The sequence below is a fragment of the Stegodyphus dumicola genome, chromosome 2 (genome assembly GCF_044657685.1).
Source record: "Stegodyphus dumicola isolate Sdum_Otavi_A_Nest chromosome 2, ASM4465768v1".
Taxonomy (NCBI): domain Eukaryota; kingdom Metazoa; phylum Arthropoda; class Arachnida; order Araneae; family Eresidae; genus Stegodyphus; species Stegodyphus dumicola.
In genome coordinates, this window is record NC_140769.1 from 93648964 (window position 1) to 93661812 (window position 12849).

Consider the following 12849-nt stretch of genomic DNA (forward strand, 5'->3'; position numbering starts at 1 on the left):
GATAGCCCTCGAGGCTTTGCCGTAATTAAATAACTTAACCTAACCTAACCTTAAAATAAAATAAATAATAATAATAATAATAAAAAAAAAAACCCTTATAATCATCTAAAAGCTATGCAGTATTCATATACATTTTCAGTTTTGCTGGTTATGTGTCTGTCAGGATATCTGTCACTTTTGACATTTTCTTTGTCATCTTGGAAACATTTTAATTACTTGTAAACTCTATGTACTTTTTGCAACTTCATGCATGTTGTTGTGAAGGCATTAAACTCTTGACAGAATTCAATATAAATTCTCTGCCACTGTGAATGTGAAGACATTTCATATGCTCTTCAAAGAGCAAAGCAATCACCATATTAAAAGTGGTGGTACACATGTGCATTATCCAATGTCTACCTGTGCCAAGCAGTTTTCTTCCGAGTGTTTTCATTCTGAACAAGCTGATTAAGTCTCAATATTTTTTAATCACGTCTTATATAATACTTACGATTCTATAAATCTTAAACTCAGCACACAATTTTATTTCCATATACTTTATTTAATGGGCCAGTTTTAGCATTATTCTGGATGATCTACTTAATGTAACCAAATCTCAAGTACATATTCTATACAGTTGAGAAATAGTTTAATCTCAGTGTGAGCAATTATTATCCAATAAAGCATTTAAGATAAATAATTTATTTTACATAATATACAACAGTAATTAAAGAACTGAAACATTCTTTAAGAACAATTTCATATAAATGCTGAGAATAAAATATTCTTGGAAAGTTCATTCCACAAACTTTACTGTCCTTCTGATATAAAATAATAATCTTATAACATGGTTTAAAATCTTACATATCAGCTCGAATATACATCAATTTGTGATATTTAAAAAGTAGAGCTTCAAAATTTCACTCTTCGTGGAAATCTGATGAAATTGCAAATTTGTAGCCAAAATTTATCCATTCCAGAATTCCTAAAAAATAGAATGTTATTCATAGTAAGTAAAATCATATGTGGCATGCCTAATTTAAAGAATAAATCAATTTCAAATGCAAATCAGCAAGCAGATACATAACAATTGCCATTTCACAGTTTATTAGACACTGCCCTAACTTCACCACAATTATTTAACTTCTTCTAATTCATTTATTTATTTTTCATATTTTTTTAACTTTAGCAAAAATATTTTTTCACAAGACATTTACACCTTTCTCGATCAATGAATATACATTAAAAAAAAAAAAAAATTACGTCCGGTACTATATACTATGACCATTCATTGAGCTAATACTTTTTCCTCTCGTTGAAGTGAAGAGAGCTGATGCTTCACTTTAACTTTATTCTTCTGGATTTCTTTTAGGTTTTATAATCCAGGTAATTTCATATTTTTTTTCCTTTTACAAAATTTCATTTTTGATTTACTATATTTAACTATATTTAACGTTACAATGTAGGTTTTTTATAACTATTTTCAATAATATTAATAAATTAAATTCATAGTTTTAAATTCTCAGTTTATCTAATTTAATTACTTAGAAAATTTTAGGCTTAGTTACTAAAGAGATCAAACTTTTCTTTTCATTTCTGAACTTTTGTTTGCTCTAATAGTTTTCATTTCACACATTAAGTTGCTCTAATGTTACAGATTTTTAAGAACTAACTCCTCTTTTTAATTAATTAATTTTTTTTTTAAATCAAATTTTCATTTATTTTTTCCATGTGTTGGATTGCTCTTATTTTACTTTTTTTTTTTTTTTTTTTTGACGGTCTGCCTAAATTTATTATAAATAGTAAATATCTACCTTTTAATTGTTATTTGATTTTGATACTATAATTTCTTTTGAAAAAAGTATTTAACCCAGCCTATGGGGTTTAAAAATTTAGATATGTTGGATTGGTTGTATTTGCAGGTTTTCTTTTTTGGACTCAATCTGCTATAAATTATATTTTAATGTTTTTTTTTAATTTGCTAACATTTTTTTATAGTCATATACATATGACAACAAATCATATACATAATTTTTAATGATAAACTTGTTTTCTTTTACAGTCATAGCTGCCAGTAAAACTCCCTCTTTTGCCAGCTCAATAAGTGGGGACAGGCAAGTATTACAAACAACTAGCAACTGTGCAAGTCCATCTGTAGTAGATGGTCTAAGCAGTGTGGCAATGGCAAGGTCAGTTTCATGCACAGCAGAACTTGCAGAAAAAGAAGATGAAGAAACAGAAACATCTAAAACAACATCCACAAAGCAAGCTGTGTAATACAAGTCCAGGAATTTTTTCCTTTCATTTCTAATGATCGTAGTGCACTATATGTCCAAAACTAAAAATTTAAGAAATGGTTCAAATATTTGAAATATAATTTGTATCACTATGCTAGCAAACAATATAACAGAGTAAGAATGATGGTTATTTGAATGAATACACTTTAAAGTGAGGGCGAAGATGGTAACTGTTCAATAGGAAATGTTACCACTACATGTAATTTTTTTACAGCTAATGCATCCTATTATTATAATTATTATAATTTTCTTCCCATGGCAAAATTTTAATAATGCATTTGTAAATTATTTTAGAACTTCAAAGGAAAGAATTTTTAATCTGAAAAATATCTTTTAACTATGCATTGCAAAACTCAATTATATATCCCATAATTTATTCACATTTAAACAAACATTTTGAAAGTCCTAGTCAGTTTTCTGATAAAAAATAAAACAAAGTTCACTAAAAATAGCTAAGATTTTTTTAATAATGTAAGGCATATATTAACTATTATAATTATAATCAGTTTACAAAACAATCTCTTTACACAAAAAAGATAGCTAATTTTTAAAATATTTATTTTTGAACAATCATGAACTTTGACAATCAGTTTCATGACCAGTTTCTGTTGAAACATTTAGTGTACTTTTCCATAAATGACAATTTGTTGATTCAGTATCAAATTTGATAATGATATATGTTGTACAAATCATGTGAAGACATTTTGTAACTTGTAGTGAATTTCTTGATCTAAAGTCGGAAAGCTTAATATGGTATACTTTTGCTGTTAAATAAATTACTAACACGCTGCTTGAAGAGTATGGTTTAGTAATGGAGTTATTTGTACATCTTTAAAGTTTCAAGATTTTGCTAATTTATTCACTTCAATACCTCTGAAGAAATACATGCAACAGATCAAGTTCCACATTATAAAATAATTTAGTAAATAAAAACTTCTTACAAACAAATTAACTCAATATTACTAACTGAAAGAATTGAATGTGATAATTCAGACTTTTAAGAGACAATACAAATTTCTATATATGTATTGTGATAAATTTTAAATGTATCCTTAAATTAAATATTATAAATATGAAGCAACAAAATAATTTTTTTATTAGATTTTATATTTGACTACTGCAAAGTCAGAAGGTGTATCATCATAGATAAGACAGAATCTCATTATTTATTTAACTTGGCATGTATTTCTTGCAAATTATGAATGAAAAAGTATAATAAAACCTTTTATGCAGAAATGTAATAGATCAGAACATTTTTAGTGTAATATTAAGTTACAGCACATAACTGTTATATATAGGGAAAAAATTACATAAAGCTTTTATATAACTTACCATAAAAAAGCTTGTTATTCAGATATACTCAACTTGAATCCATGTGCTCTATAACAGAAGTTGTTTTAATATCTATATTTTGGTTCTGTGACTCATTTCTCCTTGTTTCAATATGTTGTTCGTCATCTTTATAACTATTTTCTTTTGCTTCAGGTATCTCTTTATCTCTATTTTCCTCTGAATAAGCATCATCAGAAGAGTCATCTTGTGAACTGCTCTCATCAGACTTTGTTTTATTAATAAGCACAGAAGATGATCCTAACATGTTGTAATTACACAATTTTAATACAAAATGAAATAATATCTGAAACTGTTATGAAAACAATAAATTAAAAAATTAAGAATCATTACACATTCCACAATCAAAAGTTACGAAGTCTTTATTTTACATCTATTACCCACTTTAACATATTATAGAATTTACATTCCTTGCCATTTCTTAATAATTTCCTTAATTGTTGAAAATCAGTAAATTTAAATAAACATAAGCTTATAAATAAAAATTCCACAAATTTTAAATTTTAAAATGTGCCCAGTAAAAATTACCCATAGATGAGAAATGATGGAATTCCTATAAAATTTAGCGAATACACAGTAAATATTCGTATTACAAACAATATCAAAATAAGGAAAAAGAAAAATACTGACTAGATACAAATGTATGCATTTAATGATTTATTTAGGGTGCCTATTTGCTAATATAAAACATTACATATTAAGATGTATGATCACTTTGTGAATTTCCAATACACAAAGTATTATTAAGATTATACAATTCATGAATGCAAGTAGCAAACAAATCTTCAAAAATTCTGAAACATCATTAAGACAAAGTTTTAGTAATGAATCTTCATGTTATAGTACAAATATTTCAACAACCATTCTAAGAGGACTCTGTACGTGGAATAATGTTATCATGGCATGACTTTCCACAGATTGTATGCAGTTTCTTAATGTTTTATGAATGTTAAACAAATTCATCAATTTACAAGATTTTCTCATTATTTTCCAATTGTCATTGGGATTGTTCAATTATTTTTCATATTTAAATAACTTTAATACTGCTTTCATTAGAATTTGCATAGAAAAGAAGTTCCCACTCTAAAATCCAAAACAAAACTGAATTATATTGCAAGGTTTTCAGACCAGATTTGACCAGGTCCTGGGAAGGTCTACTAAACTTCTATAATATAAAAGATAACATAATAAGATAATTTTTCTAAACAGTATAGTATAAAGTCATGTTACCCGTTAATACTAGGTAACAGTATCAATGCCAAACTTTGTTTTTTTTTAACTTAGTAAGGAATTACAGCATTATAGATACTGGCTTAAAAAAGAAAATCTGCATCAGTATCAGATAATGGTAGGGATAGTCAACCTGGTCTCTAATGCCCAATAATGGGTTATTTAAGAGTTAATGGTGGGCAGTGGGGGCTTTTGTCCATCCAAGGATGAAAGTCCGTTTTCCCATGCTCATCTCTCTCTTGTTTCCATGTCTTTATGAGGCTTTGCTATTTCTCTTAGATTCTGTGACTTGGATCTTAATAAATTGTGAAACTAGCAGAAATTTTCTGAGAAACGAATTTCTCCTTTTCCTACCACTGATGGTTTCCTAGCTGAAATAGTTTCACTGCAACTGATGTCCTGGCTAGCTACGAGGGACATAATTTTTCGTTTGTTTGTTTCTTATAAATATAAGCGAAGTATAAATAAATGGATAAATTTAACTATATATATTTTTACTAAGCCTCCACAAAATTACCTTGCATTAATGCCTAAATAAGTTATTGCGAAACTGGTACGCGGTAAAGAAATTTTACTACCTACAAAATGGGTGGTAGATATAAAAAGGTTGATTACCCCTGAGCTGATGTATTAAAACTGCAAAATTCATTTCAAGTAATGGCTTTGGTAACATTTGCAGAATTTGACTAATTTATAAATATATGTGTGAATTTAAAAAGGCATGATATAATACTAATTTATTCATATACTACTAATTTATAAGTTATTAATTCATATCTAGGAAATTTTCTTTCAAAATCTTTGAGTGAAAGCACTTATTCACAAAATTGGTAATATATATTTTAGGCTGCAAAATTTGACAGTCTATCTCACAAACTGCCCTTTTTTCCTACAATAAAATTATTGCCCTAATTACATTAAACAAGAAAGTTTTATAGTTTAATGTATAATTATTTCTCTCTCAATGACAATATTTTTAAGTGTTGTTGACAATCGGACAACTTTTATTATAGTATCATTTTGAATATTGTTTTATCATTATATTTGTGTTCTGCTGAAATAAAACACAATAATAAATTTATTCTAATGTAAATTGAAATTTGTAACATTACAATTTAGACGAATAGTTTAAGAATAGCAATACTACCAAATTAATATAAACAAAATCTGAATATACAATTAAGAGTTTTTATAATATAAATGACAAACATACATATATACTTTTAATTCACATACATGCACATTCTCATCTAACTTCTGTAAATTTTACAACTCATGGTAAATGATCAATTAAAAGAAAAGTGAGTATACCTTTACATTTTTTTTTCTGTCTTACTTTCTTCTTTAACCTAAAATAAAATTTTGCATTAAAATTCTAAAAAAAAAAAAAAAAAAAAAAAAAAAAAAAAACCAAATATAAAATCTTAACGGAAAAATTAAAAGTAATTTAGAAAATTGCATGAAATGTATCGAACACATCCTAAAAGTTAAAAATCTTGATTTCTCATAATTTCCAATTAGTTTAAATCAAATCATATTAATAAGATGTAACAAGAATTTAGTTAAGAATACATGATCTAGCTTATAAACTGTTTATTCGTTCAAGCTGTCAAGCGAAAATATGATATTACACCTTTTTGTGAATAATCTGATTTAATTATTGGCAATTATACTAGTGTTAATTTACATATCACATAGAAACTTACAGTTCTTTATACAGTCAAAAGTCGTTAATCCAGACTCGTCGGGACTTTGGCGATTCCGGATTATCGATTTTTCCGGATTATAGATCATCAGTTTAAATCGCGTAAGATGGCATGCAGAAATTCTAAAATTAAAAATATGAAACCGTAATTTATGAAACAAAGAACAATTATGATCTAAAGGGTATCAAAATTTACAAAAAAAAGCTTAATATTTACTTGTTTACTTTATTAAACATTTCTTTCAATGTAAGTTGTTTAAGTTGCTTTGTTTTTTATGTGATAATACTTTCTCTTTAATTCTATAAACAGACATAATTTTTTGTTCAGTTACAAAGTTTCGCTGTTCAAGTCCCGTTAATTGCTGTGCCGAGAATACCGACTAACTTGTCAATCGAAATTTTTTCGTTTTCACTAACCTCTCTGTCACATTCTTCATGTCTTTATCCATTTTTTGCAGCAATTCCACTTTTTGTTTGATGGACATCGAAACATACTTTCGTTTTGTACGATCCTTTGGGAGCTACAGAATCGGAAATTCTATTTGACATAATCGAAAGTTCAAGTTTACTTTTATAGTATTGCTCTTACAGTCTGCAAAAAATAATAAACCGGATCCAATTCGAAAATTAAGGAACAACACAATCATCAACATTAACTGAAATAGATAATTAGATAATTTTAGCTTATACCGTCTGTTATACATAAAACGCGCACACGCAAATGCGCAGTCGTAAGAAGTCTTACGCGCACGTGTAAACGCCTATGCGCATGTGTCAACGCGGCGCATGCGCAGAAAGTTTTTAGCTTTGAAGTCCGGATTATAGATCATTCCGGATTATGGGTGTCCGAATTAACGACTTTTGACTGTATAACTCTGATATCACTAGCAAGAGAAGTTAACACAATATTTAAAATTATATGGTATATTAATTAAAATGAAAAGTATAATAAAATCAGTTTATATTACATAATAGATATTTTTCATATATATAACAAATCTGAACTTAGTTGATTGAAATTCTTAGATAATCTCACTTGAAAACCCCACTATCAATTCTAATTTTTTTAGAAAAAATTAAATTTTTAAATAATTAGAATCTAGTTACTCATAATTGAAAGAAATATCAAATTTCAATCACTGTGGAATATCTTCCTTTAGAATTTCTGCCTCATTTTTAATCACACCTTGTCTCTTTATCCTAACAACCTATTTGTTACTGATACTAAAAAGTCTGAGATACAGAATTGTCAAGACTTCAGTGATTCTAAATTTCAGAAGTTTGTGAATTTTAGATCAATTTAAACCTAATAAGATGAAAGTAGAAATTATAAACATAAAAATGTGATTTGGTCATTTGTGAAATAATGAAGCATTTATGGCTTTACTGGAATTCAAATTTACGACAAAAAACTCAATGTTAACACTTAATGTGTTTTATTAAACACTTCTTTCAATGTAAACTATTTAAGCAATTTCATTTTCCTGCATTTATATCTTTCTCTTTAATTTTTTAGGGAGATACAATTTCTTATTCAAAGTTCCATTGTTCATGTCCTGTAACTGCCATGTTACAATTAAAATCTTTTAATTTTCACTAACCTTTTTATCACTTTCTTCTCTATTGGTGGTGATATTTTATGGATTTAAAATTGTACTACATATTTTGCAGTCCATCAGCTGATTGATGATTGCAGCATTGCCATCAAAATGAAGCTTCCACTAAGCATTTCTTTACATATTACCTTAATCAGAAAACTCCATACTTCTATTAAAACAATACCATTTGGCACCTTTTCAGTTTAGCATATTTAGTTGATGCCAAGAATCACAAATTTTGTTTGTCTTCTTTCCTGACACAAACACATCATGCATCTAACCACAGTTTTTTCTTTTCTTAACCAAAATTGATTTTAATGATTTGAGATATGCAAAGAGATAAGCAGCTATTTTATTTCTTTAAGTCAGAGGGAAAGACTGCACTGGGGTACCTTGGTATACATACATTTTGAAGCACATTCAGTTTGGAATATGTGTTGTCTGGATGCAAAAACTTTTGTTTGGTGTATGACCCAAGTTCAATGAGTCACAACTGCACACTACCCCAATTTACCTCTTTCGAGACAATCCTACAACTGCCCATGGGCATCAGTACACCTGCTGCTACTATTTAGTAAATAACCCACAACATAACTCTGAATTTTCAAGTGATTTTGAATTTTCATGCAAATTCATTAGCAAAGAGAATCAGTTAAGTTAATGAGAAAAATCACGCAACAAAGAGAATGGTTAGAATCACCATGGAGGTGAAAAAAAAAGATATTTTTGAAAAGTATGAAGATGGCATGTGTATCTGGGACTTGGGCTACAAAAACAAAGACACTATTAAATTGGCTAATGTTGCAAAGGGGGGTCAAATTGATTACCAAAGAGAGACATCAGAGCATACTGAAAAATTGCTTTTGATCTGGCCAGCACAAAATCATTTATGTACACAGTATATATTTATCTACTGCATTTCTATTTTAGGATTAAACAGTGTTATAAAAATAACACAAGTTTTTAATAAGGACACAGGATATATCCAGGATTTTTTTATAAGAACAAATTAATTATTTTCCTTTTTTTTTTTTTTTTTTCATTGGAAAAATTCGTTTGGTATAGGTCCAAGGATCTGGAATGGATTAGTGATATATATCAAGGTACCACTGTATTCGAATAACCACTACATGAATTAAAATATGATTTGAAGCTTCGGCTAACTAGAGTTTGCCTTTCACTAACAGACTGATGAATGGAGGAATCATTACTGTAATGGCGGACTTAAATCATTTAGCATTTCTTATTTTTTTTTTTCCTGCACATAAAATTTTTGCTTTTTACTCATGATATTATCCAAAAACATTTAGATTCACACCTATCATCATTATCATGATATACGGTAGCTGGCTATAAATTATAGATTACTAAGATTTTTTAAAATATCTGCAGACCTCCTTCTCAACAGGGCTGTGGGGTTGGAGTCATGGAGTCAGAACCGGAGTTGGGTAGATTTTTTTTGTAAAAGGAGTCGCTAAAAACGTCGACTCCAACTACAGTTTTTGTTAGACAGTTTAAATTTGAAATGAAATTAAAGTGAATTGAAAAAAATTTAATGACAAATCGGGTTAATATTTTTATTTATGGACGGTGTCCGCCGATAACATCGCGGACGAAAATGTCGCGGAGAAAACAACGCAAGGCGAAAACGTCGTGCTACAAAACATCGTGGGAGAAAACATCGCAGTTCTAAAACATCGCGGTACAAAACATCGTCGTCGAAAATAAAGCGCTTAAAAAACTTCGCAGTTTAAAAACATCGTCGTCGAAAATATCGTGGTAAAAAATAAAGTATCTACAAATCATCGCATGACGATAATATCGCAAACATGCTTTTTTCAGATTTTAATAATTATAAATGGATATTCCCATAATGATTTGTGAGCAAAAGGTGTAAAGAAGGATAATTTTTACTTTCACATTTTTTTATTAACTAATAAATTTTTGCTGAAAAAGTAAGAAGGAAACTTAAGCATAGAAAATTAAATGCAACTTATAGATTATACTTTTCATGAAAAATTACCAGTAAAAACTTTATAAAAATGATTTATTAATGGCCTTTGTTAGTTAACTATGTCGGTTTAAAATTCTATTAAGTGCTATAAGTTGCATTAATTTTCTATGCTTAAGTTTCCTTTTTATTTTCTCAGCAAAAATGTATTAATTAATAAAAAATATGAAAGTAAAAATTATCCTTCTTTCCATCTTGCGCTCACGAATCATTATGGGAATATCCATTTACAGTTATTAAAGCATGTCTGAAAAAAGCATGTCTGAGATGTTATTGTCATGCGATGATTTGTAGATACTTTATTTTTTACCATGATATTTTCGACGACGATGTTTTTAAACCGCTTTATTTTCGACGATGATGTTTTAGAACTGTGATGTTTTCTCTTTGCGATGTTTTCTCCCACGATGTTTTGTAGCACGATGTTCTCGCCTTTCGTTGTTTTCTCCGCGACGTTTTCGTCTGCGATGTTTTCGGCTGTAACCTTATGGACTATATATATTAAAAAATAGTTATTTTCTATTTTATTGACAAATTAATAAATAAATATAAGGGAGCAGAATGTATGTGATATTTGCCATTATTAATTAAACTGATTTATTTAGTTACAAATCTCATTGGTAATTATAGGTAAGCAGCAATAACAGCAAGAACTCCCAAAATTGATGCCATTTTTAGGAAGTGAGCAGGAAAAGGAGTTATTATTGATCGAGCAACGCAATAAAGAAGTACATATTTGATGATAGGTGGTTGTTAGAATTAAGAACTTTTTCAGAAGCTGTAGATAACCCTAATGTTTCACTAACAGAAAGACTGTGGAATGTTCTTACAGAATTGGAAACTTATCCTTCAACACAGTATATAGCCATAAAAAAGCTAAAATCTGAAGAATTAACAAGAGGTAAGAATGGAAGAATGTGATGTTTTTCGTTCTCAAATGGAGGATTTATTGCAGAAGGAATCATTTCTTCAATGAAGAAATGAGAAACTAGTTTGCTAGACAATAAGAACTTGCTGGGTTCAATATTATACGTAGATCCAAAACACCGAATTTTGGTGGATGACGAACAAATTTAAAAAGGCAGAGAAAGGCACCTGTGAACTTTCATTAAGAATGAAATTATTTTCAGAACAACTGGAGTATTTTAAATCAGGACAGTCAAACTGCAGACATTGTGACTGAGTCTCTATCATCATCTTCCACTGATGAATTAGATTTTGAGAAATATTTGGATAATATTGAACGGGCTAAGGCAAAACGAATGAAAATAAATAACCAAGAGCCTTTAGATATAAAAATGAAAAAATACAGACAAGATTTCTACAGGGCCTTTGAAGAAATGGATAAATATGATTGCTCTTGCAAGACACCTCTTTTAAAACTCATAAAAATCTATCCTGAAAAGTTAAAGGAAGTAGCCCTAACAGTAAAAGCTCTTGCTCCTACCCAAGTCAATGTGAAAAGACTCTTCTCAGTTCTGAAGTTTATCAAATCGGATCTATGGCCCTCTAACAAAGAAGATCTTGCCGAAGTTATACTGTTTCTTAGAAATTACTAATGCCAGTTTTTCTATTTCATAATAAATTCTAATTAATATAAAAAATTTGCTATGCATCTATTACTTCTTTTATATTAAAAAAATAAGCTGTAACCCATGTGGTATATGTTTACATATATGTGAGAGAGTGAGTTGAAGTCTTCCAGGAGTCAGTCATTTTCCCTACCGGCTCCACAGCCCTGCTTCTCAAGACCTTACAAAGCTCTTTATATAGTAGATTTTATGTTAAAATACTTCAAAAATTCTTAGATCATCAATTTCAAATCTGCAGTGACTTTAAAAAGGCTATTTTATATCTCCATTTCAAAGCATGCAAAATTCCAATAGCTATTGGCTGACTGATGGATGATTAACAGTTTCAAGGAAGGAGTAACATGGAAACATTATGTTTTATGAAACTTTTAATTTGATAAGATAACAGTAATAATGCACTGAATAAAATTTAATAAGCTGACTTAAACTAGAAAGTTAAGGAAGAGCAGATTTCACAGTGCTGGCTAACTTCAACAGAATCTAAGTCGCTTTCAGCCTTCACTTATTATATATGGGGTTAAAGAAGATAGAAAAATACTACCTTCCCCCACAGCCACTCAAGAGACAAAAACAAAAATGTGTTTCCCGGGAGGTTAGAATAGATAAAGTAAGCCTGATGTCACAAAAATGAAGCCAAGGAAATGTCAGCAAACTGATGTCAAGACTTATCATGGCCCCACACAGCATACGGATAAGACTATGAAACATATTGTTATGGATTTCATATTTAAATAGCTAATGTTAGTTAAATTATAAATTAAATTGTTTTTTCCACCGTGCAGTGCAGCATGTAATGAATATTAAAGAAAAGCTAAGCTGGAAAGTCAAAAATACAAGAGCACGTGCATTTAACATTTAATAAATAAACATGTTGTTGGAAAATATAGCTTATTTTTAAACCTTTTACTGCATCATCTCTCCTCCTTGAAATGTTTATTTAGTTTAGTCCTTATTTTAATGTAATATAGTAGTTACTTCTACTTCTTTTTCTTGCTGCCACTGTTTGCATTGAGAACGGACTGTTTCAACCTAATTGAGATGCAAAAACGAAACATGATGTTACGTCATCTGAAAAGTTGATTCGTGC

The 12849-nt window shown here is 29.0% G+C and overlaps 2 long non-coding RNA genes across 2 annotated transcripts in view; one reads left to right on the forward strand and one right to left on the reverse strand.

The window, feature by feature from the left end:
• LOC146998519 (uncharacterized) overlaps positions 1–3066 on the forward strand; it is a 60673-nt gene extending 57607 nt beyond the window's left edge. Inside the window, exon 2 of the long non-coding RNA XR_015039500.1 lies at positions 2042–3066. This is a non-coding gene — a long non-coding RNA (uncharacterized LOC146998519). The remainder of the gene's footprint in view (positions 1–2041) is intronic.
• Positions 662–6297, reverse strand: LOC118205005 (uncharacterized). The gene is made up of 3 exons (XR_004760922.2): positions 6168–6297; positions 3609–3866; positions 662–964 (listed from the first exon to the last, which is right to left on the reverse strand). It is a non-coding gene; the product is annotated as an uncharacterized LOC118205005 (long non-coding RNA).
• Positions 6298–12849: the final 6552 nt, after the last annotated feature.